The sequence below is a fragment of the Impatiens glandulifera genome, unplaced genomic scaffold (genome assembly GCF_907164915.1).
Source record: "Impatiens glandulifera unplaced genomic scaffold, dImpGla2.1, whole genome shotgun sequence".
NCBI lineage: Eukaryota > Viridiplantae > Streptophyta > Magnoliopsida > Ericales > Balsaminaceae > Impatiens > Impatiens glandulifera.
Genome location: NW_025919144.1, coordinates 33,885 through 41,757, shown reverse-complemented (window position 1 = coordinate 41,757; position 7,873 = coordinate 33,885).

Sequence of the window (7,873 nt, the reverse complement as noted above, 5' to 3'; positions counted from 1 at the left end):
AATAGATCACTTTATTTGGGCTTTAATCTTTATTATGATAACAACTAATATACAATTATTAAATTATATATGTACCCAAATATTGGAAATAATTCCAACAATCTCCCACTTGGGTCATATAATATTTCCTTCAATTGTATATTATAACCTTAAGAGCTCAAAATATTGTTATCATTACAAATACATCTATACCAATCTCGTCCATCAATTATAACAACATAGGATTAAAGCGATTTTTGTTACATTAATTCGTAACTAAACCCTCAATAGTCACATATGTCAATACAATCAAATGACATAGATTAAACATGGGTGTGTAGTGTGGATTAACATGTAGTGTGATCTTTAACATGTCTAATACCAACTGGTCCTCCTTTATTCCTTATAGAGATCAATCTGAATAACTTTAAAATCTTGATTTTCTTTAAAAACTAAATCTTTAATTTCTTTAGAAACTAATTCTTTAATGTGCACATAAATTCCAAATTGTATCTATACAAGCATCACAATACAAACTCCCACTAAAACTGTATATCATCTAAATATGTAATATCCATATGAACAATATGTTCATGAAAGACCTCGGATAGCAAATATTTAGAGAACGGATCCGTAATTTTAGAGTTTGTCCAAATATGCTCAATAGATAAATAAACATTCTGAATTCTTTATTTTCCAAATAGTTCGACTTAGTCAAACTCATATTACTATTAAAGTAAAAGAACTGCAAATTATTGTCACGTAATAACTTTAGTGGTCTTTCTATATCATTCATAATTTGCAACATCGTGACAAAATTTTGCAGTCAGATTCTTTAATTGGATACCACAAAACACCTAATAAACTCTGCCATCAACTTGAAATAATTCGAGTGTCTACTTAACACTCTTCCAAAAATTAATTCTTTAAACTAAAATGATGTGGCACGAATTTTCGACTGTTTTAGTATCCAACAAAATTCGAATCAATATACCAAATGATCTCTATCCGATTCGATTTCAATATATGAGTATGCAATGTTTTGTTCTTAAAATATCACATTAGTTGTTTGGTTGCTTTCTTAATGATCCAAACCAGGATCCTTCAAGTATTTGTCCAACATCATAAATATTCTTAATTTCTTGATTCATATAATCTAGAGCATACATTAAACTCTTGTTTAAGGAGTATTATGTATATATATTTATTTTCAAGGCTAATCTTGAAGTACTTATGAGACTAAATTTATCTCTAGATCTTTCAAAATATCCAATAATTAACATCTAGAAATTCTTTAGTCTAGTTTATTTTCTTTAGACCTATAAGGCCTGACCTTAACTGGACAACCCCAAAAGAATTTACTAGTTGTTTTAGTTGAATCTTTATTCCATATATAAGTTGTAATTCTTAACTCTTCCTTCCAAATGAATCAATTAATGAAGATATTCCATAAATGTTTGTTTCCAAATAAATAAATAAAAAGTATCTAAAGTAATTCTTTATTTCTTCATCTTTAATATGAATTGTCAATGTCCACGCCGATGTTTCTTTCACCATCAATTGACTTTTGACAATTAACTCAACCGTACATCAACACATTTACTTTAGTAATACTGAAGTTACCATTAAATGTGTATGAGTACTGAAGTTAAATTACTCTTAGAACAAACAAAACAAACTATAATATGTATTCTTTTATGCACCACTTTCTTTAGTAATTTTCTTTTAGGTGCAATATCTGCAATTCTTACAACTTCATTTCTTTATTATGTATTAAGGTATTTGCTAAGTGAACACTATTTATGTTATTTTTGTTTCAATCTTTTATTTTTCTTACACACAATTGATGTGAGTTCATATAGAGACTATGTCTCCCTTTAGACAACTACAATTCACATCAATTAACTTAAGTGTAAATAAGAAAATCCAAATTAGATGCATGAGAATACATTATTGTAACTCTGACTTTAATGCATTACTTTTGAAACAAAATAAAACATATATTATTTATGAAATCTTTATTCTAATAATACCCTTAGCAATTTTAACCATTTTAGATATAATTCTTAAAAATACAACAAATTCTAAATATGTCTTAAAAATTATATCATATAAAATGAACTTAAGATGTTGACAAAAAAAAATAATCCGTAGGCAGAAGTGTTAACTTGATTCGATAACAAAACAAATGAACAACCATACTCACAAAATTTTAATAATCACATAAATTCAAAATAATGGTACGTCTCATCATAAGATACCAAACGCAACATTAATATTTAGTCTTTGGACATTAAATATTAACTTGCAAACGATACTCTTTTGTAGTAATCAAATATTAACAATAAGTCCTGTCAAATAATTGGTTATCTTTGGATATTCCAATTATTCACATGGCCCACCGAATAATTGTTATATATTTATTACCACATGTGCATAATGTTATTCTGACCAATTATTTATCTTCCTTTGGGCCGATTAAATAACCGCATGAAATACATACACACTACCTTCTTAATTTATAAAACATATTAACCTTCACAAGAGAGCTTACTTTGGTAGGATGTTGCTTCAATTAATTGATTTAATAAATTAATAACTTATGTACATACTTTAAGTGTGTAACTCGACCAATTATTAAACTTCCTTTTGTCCGATTAATAATCGCATAGTTACAAACACAACCGTCTTAATCTTATAAAACAAATATGTTCTATAAATTAATAATTTGTACATTATTTAAATTTGCAATCCGACCAATTATTAACCTTCCTTTGGGCCGATTAACAACCGCATAATTACAAATTTAAGTGGGCCTAAAATTGTACCAAATTTTGAATGTGTTATTAACACCGAAAATCCGAATGTTGTTTTATGTATCAAAATTGCATAAATTCCATATGTGTTACACAAAACAAATAATTGTGATTTTACTAATCACTCAATTATTTCTTAATATCAATCAACACAATATATACATAAAGACCGAAATATGTATATATATTTGAATGTGTAATATAACATGATTGATTATTCATCCAAATATAATAAATAATTAAATAATCAATTACACATATTACTCAAAAATTCTAAATTTATGTTAATTGATTTCCTTAATTCTGAATAAATAACTTAATTCTTGATAAACAAGTTATTGATATTTATTTATTCTTTAATTGTAAATTATTATTATTAATAAAATAATAATCTCTTTATTCTTGTCTTTTCTTAATTTCTAAATATATTTATATAAATTGACTTTTTCTTAATTTCTGAATATATTCCATACATTAATTAAGTCATAAATTAAATGGATGATACATCCGTTTTTATACTAATTCATTAAATATATTACAAACTTAATGTAATCAATATTTATAAAAGATTATAAACATAATAAGTAACTATTTTTCTTTACTTAATTCTCAAATCATAACCTATATCATAGATATATATTAAAGTTTTAAAATTCTAGAATTCCATAATATATTTTACTTTAATAATACATTAACAATTATTTCAGGAATAAATATTTATTCAATCTTTAACTAATTAAAATAATATTATCATTATTTTAATTCCTTAAATTAATTATAATAAGTATAATAATTAATTATTATTCTAAATTCTTTAATTCTTTACATAATTATATAATTATTATTATTTTAATTCCTTAAATTAATTATAATAATTAATTATTATCCCAACACTGAATTCCTTAATTCCTTATATATATTATTATTATTATTTTAATTCCTTAAATTAATTATAATAAGTATAATATTATTCCAACACTGAATTCCTTAATTCCTTATATACTTATATAATTATTATATAATTAGAATGATAATAAATTATTATTCTAAAATTCAAATTTCCTTAATTAATTCGTACTCAATATATATATATATAACCGAAATATATATAATATATTTATTAATATCTCTTTAATTATCTAATTAATAATAAATAGATATTAATTTCAGGTTATTAAAAAAAAAATTCAATTCTTTAAAAAAAAATTCAACTTCTTTACCATATATTTCTCTGAATTTAAATTCAGGTTATTAATTTGAATTATTATTTTCAAATTAATAATTAAATCCAATTCTTGAAATAAAACTTTTCCATTTCTTTATTCTTTATGATTCTAAAACCGTTTATTCATTATGATTTCTGAAAAATCGTTTAGATGTCTAGAGTCTTTAATTCTTTACTATAACATATAATTTAATAAAGATCGTTTCTAAACGGTTCATCTTCCTCATGCTTTAACAAATATTCTTTAACAAATCCTTTTCTTTGATATCTTTCTTTATAAAATATGATCAGTTCTTTATTTTAACTTCTTTATTATATCTTTCTAATTAATTAAATATTCATATATTATATCTAATTAGAGAATATGAACCATTCTTTAATCATAATTCTTTAAACAAAATATATTAATCTGAATATCTAAAATTATTTAGATACTTGATGTCTTTTCTTTATTTTAATCTAATCCAAAATTTTAGATTAATATATACATCAAATATTGTTGTTACTATTCATTAATTCATTCTATCATTATCCGTTCTAGCCAAATTAGATGAAGAACATAACTAGCCAAATTAGATCAAGAACAAAAAAAAATGTCTAATCATATTCTTAAAAATTCTTATAAACTTAAATTTCAATAGATCGACATAGAGAGGGCTCTGATACCACTTGTTAGAATCTTTAATCTAAATCTTTATTCTTTAGTTCTATATTCTTTAGTTCTATATTTTTTAGTACTCTATGTCAATAAATCGAGATAAACTGTAATTGCAGAAACGTACCTGGATCTAGAATGAAGAACGGTCCATTAAGCCATTCTTCGTTATTCTCTTCTTCTTGATCTTGGATCTGGACCTGAATCTGAATGTGAATCTTCTCGTTCTGGATCTGGACCTGGATTAGAATGTTTGATGTGGGTGGGGTTTAAGTCTTCCAACCCTATATCGATAGCCTTCTTGAGAGTTCTTGAGAGATGAACTAAATCCTTATTGTTCGATGAGAGAAACAAATAGGCTGGCTATCTATATGGGTTGGGGACCAAGCCCTAATATACCCATTTATTATTCGGCCCATCAACGAAATAATGAATGGTATTTCTGCTTCTACACAAATATGTCCCCATATTTATTATAGATGTCCAAATAAGCCCATAACCTTTATACTTTAATAGATCACTTTATTTGGGCTTTAATCTTTATTATGATAACAACTAATATACAATTATTAAATTATATATGTACCCAAATATTGGAAATAATTCCAACAGTCAATCACAATCAGTTGCTACACCTAGAAGAATTAGGAGAGCACCTTAATGGAAAAAGATTATGTGTTGAATGATGTTCTAACTGATGAAGAGTCTGAAAAAAGTGAAAGTGATACGATCGTTTATGTGGATCTAGATCCAGTAACACTTGAGGAGGCTGCCCATAACCAAAATAAGAGAAATTGTAACTTATATCATATGGATGTGAATAGTGCCTTTTTGAATGAAAAGCTATTAGAGGAAGTATATATATTCAACAACCAAAGTGATTTATGAAAAATGAAGAGTAACATAAGACATATAAACTGGAGAAAGCTTTGTATGGATTGAAACAAGTTCGAAGAGCCTGGTTCAGCCGTATTGATTCATTCTTTGTGGAACAAGATTTTAAAAAATGTTATTTTGAACCTACACTGTTTTGTGAGATATAAGTCTAAAAATAAAATCTTAATTGTAAATCTATATGTGAATGACTTAATTGTGACAGGAGACTATGATAACTGCATTCAAAGATAGTATGATACAAGTGTTTGAAATGACTGATCTTGAAAGAATGAGATTCTTTTTTTTGACGTGGAAGTAAAACAGGGCAATGGAGTTTTAATTAGTCAAAAAAAGTATGCTCGATAGATTTTGAAAGATTTACATGATGCAGTGTAATTCTGTGAGAAATTCAATAATTCCAGGGCAAAATTTAATAAAGATGAGGAAGGCAAAAAGATTGATGCTACAATGTACAAACAAATGGTTGGAATTTGAGATATTTGACAGTTACAAGACCTGGTCTAATATTTGAAGTTGGTATTGCTAGTAAATAAATTGAAACTCCTATAGAACTACATCTAAGTTTGATAAAGAGAATACTTAGATATGTGAAAGGAACTTTGGAGTTGGGAATTCACTATGAGCAAGAAAAAATGGGTGAGCTCATTGGATTTACTGATAGTGATTATGCTAGAATTAGAGATGATAGAAAAAGTACTTCTGGATATGTGTTTATGAATGAAAATGGTCTGTGTCATGATCTTCGAAAAAACAGCCCATTGTGACATTGTCAACAACTGAAGCTGAACTAGTAGCTGCTACTTCAGGAGTTTGTCAAGTTATGTGGATGAAAATAATTTTGGATGCAATGGGCCTTACATGTAAAGGGTCCTGAACCCATGATTCAAAATTTCCTTGCCAAGCTACATGAAACAGATTTCCGGAAGTCCATAGAAAAATAATTGCTAATTGTCCGAAGTGAGAAGCAAAAATATTCTGATAAAGACGTTCCTCAGTAATATCATCATGACTCTCGAAGTCATGTGCGGTAGCAATACCAAACCAAATACGACGAGTAGTGGGGTCCTGAGCTAAGCCTTGGCTAAACCTTGGAAATCTTAATGCCATAATGCTTTTCAAATCCTCCTAGCCATTATCCTACTGCAATAATTCTTGCTAAGAAGAACGCCCATGTTGTGGCAATTCCACCCAGAAGGTAATGGGTTACTCCTACAGCACGTCCTTGTACAATGCTCAAGGCTCTAGGCTGAGTAGCAGGAGCAACTTTTAATTTATTATGAGCCCAAACGATGGATTCAATAAGTTCTTGCCAATAACCACGTCCGCTGAAAAGAAACATTAAACTAAAAGCCCATACAAAATGGGCCCCTAGGAAAAAAAGGCCATATGCAGATAATGAAGAACCATAAGACTGAATAACCTGGGATGCCTGCGCCCATAAGAAATCGCGGAGCCACCCATTAATAGTAAATAAGTTGTCCTTTCCTTTGACCAACGAGTCCTCAAACCAACTTAACTTGTCCTTCTTTTCTATTTTTCGGTAAGCGTTTTTTTTGGGTCACATAAAAATAGAGAAAGGATCTATACGTGTCTGATTCCCGGCCATTCATTCGCAAGTCACTTATTAGACGTGAAAGCTGCTTTAAGTCCTAACGGGGAAGGCCGGAGACCAGAGACTGGAATAAAACATCCATTTTGTTGAAAACACAGAGATGAATGTGGACAGAGCACAGATCTCAGACCGATCGATTAAACCAATTCTTGTAGAGTTTCCAAGGCCGGGGAAGTATTGAATGAAAGTCATTCATGTGTGCCGATTCCTTTATGGTTGACTTAACAATTGGGATACTGTTTTCACCGTACTTTTAATACATCCTTCAAAAAACTATGCGTCTCTATGATTGAATAGCAGAAGTGCTACTGTCGTTGCTAGTCCTCAAGCTTTGAAGAGCATGACATAGAGAGTTCGTGCTCCAGATCTTTTTTATGTTGGAGGAGACTTTCCAGCCTTTGTTGCCCCTCGGTAGAGGGAGTCTACTTAGCGAACTGGCAGGACGCGAAGATCGATTGATCAATATTAATCTCGAGAGTGGATGGTTGACCGCCGCCTCCTTATCCTGGAGGCTCTCCGGCCGGGGAGGGGCTTGCTATCGTAACCTTTTCTCCCGGTGTATGTGAAAAAGAGTGACAAACTCCTTTTTGTTTAGTCATTGTTCTTAGAAAAAGTATACTACTGTGTATTGTAACAATGCTTCTACCATCTAACTTTCAAAAAATACAGTTTTGCATGGAAGAAGTAAA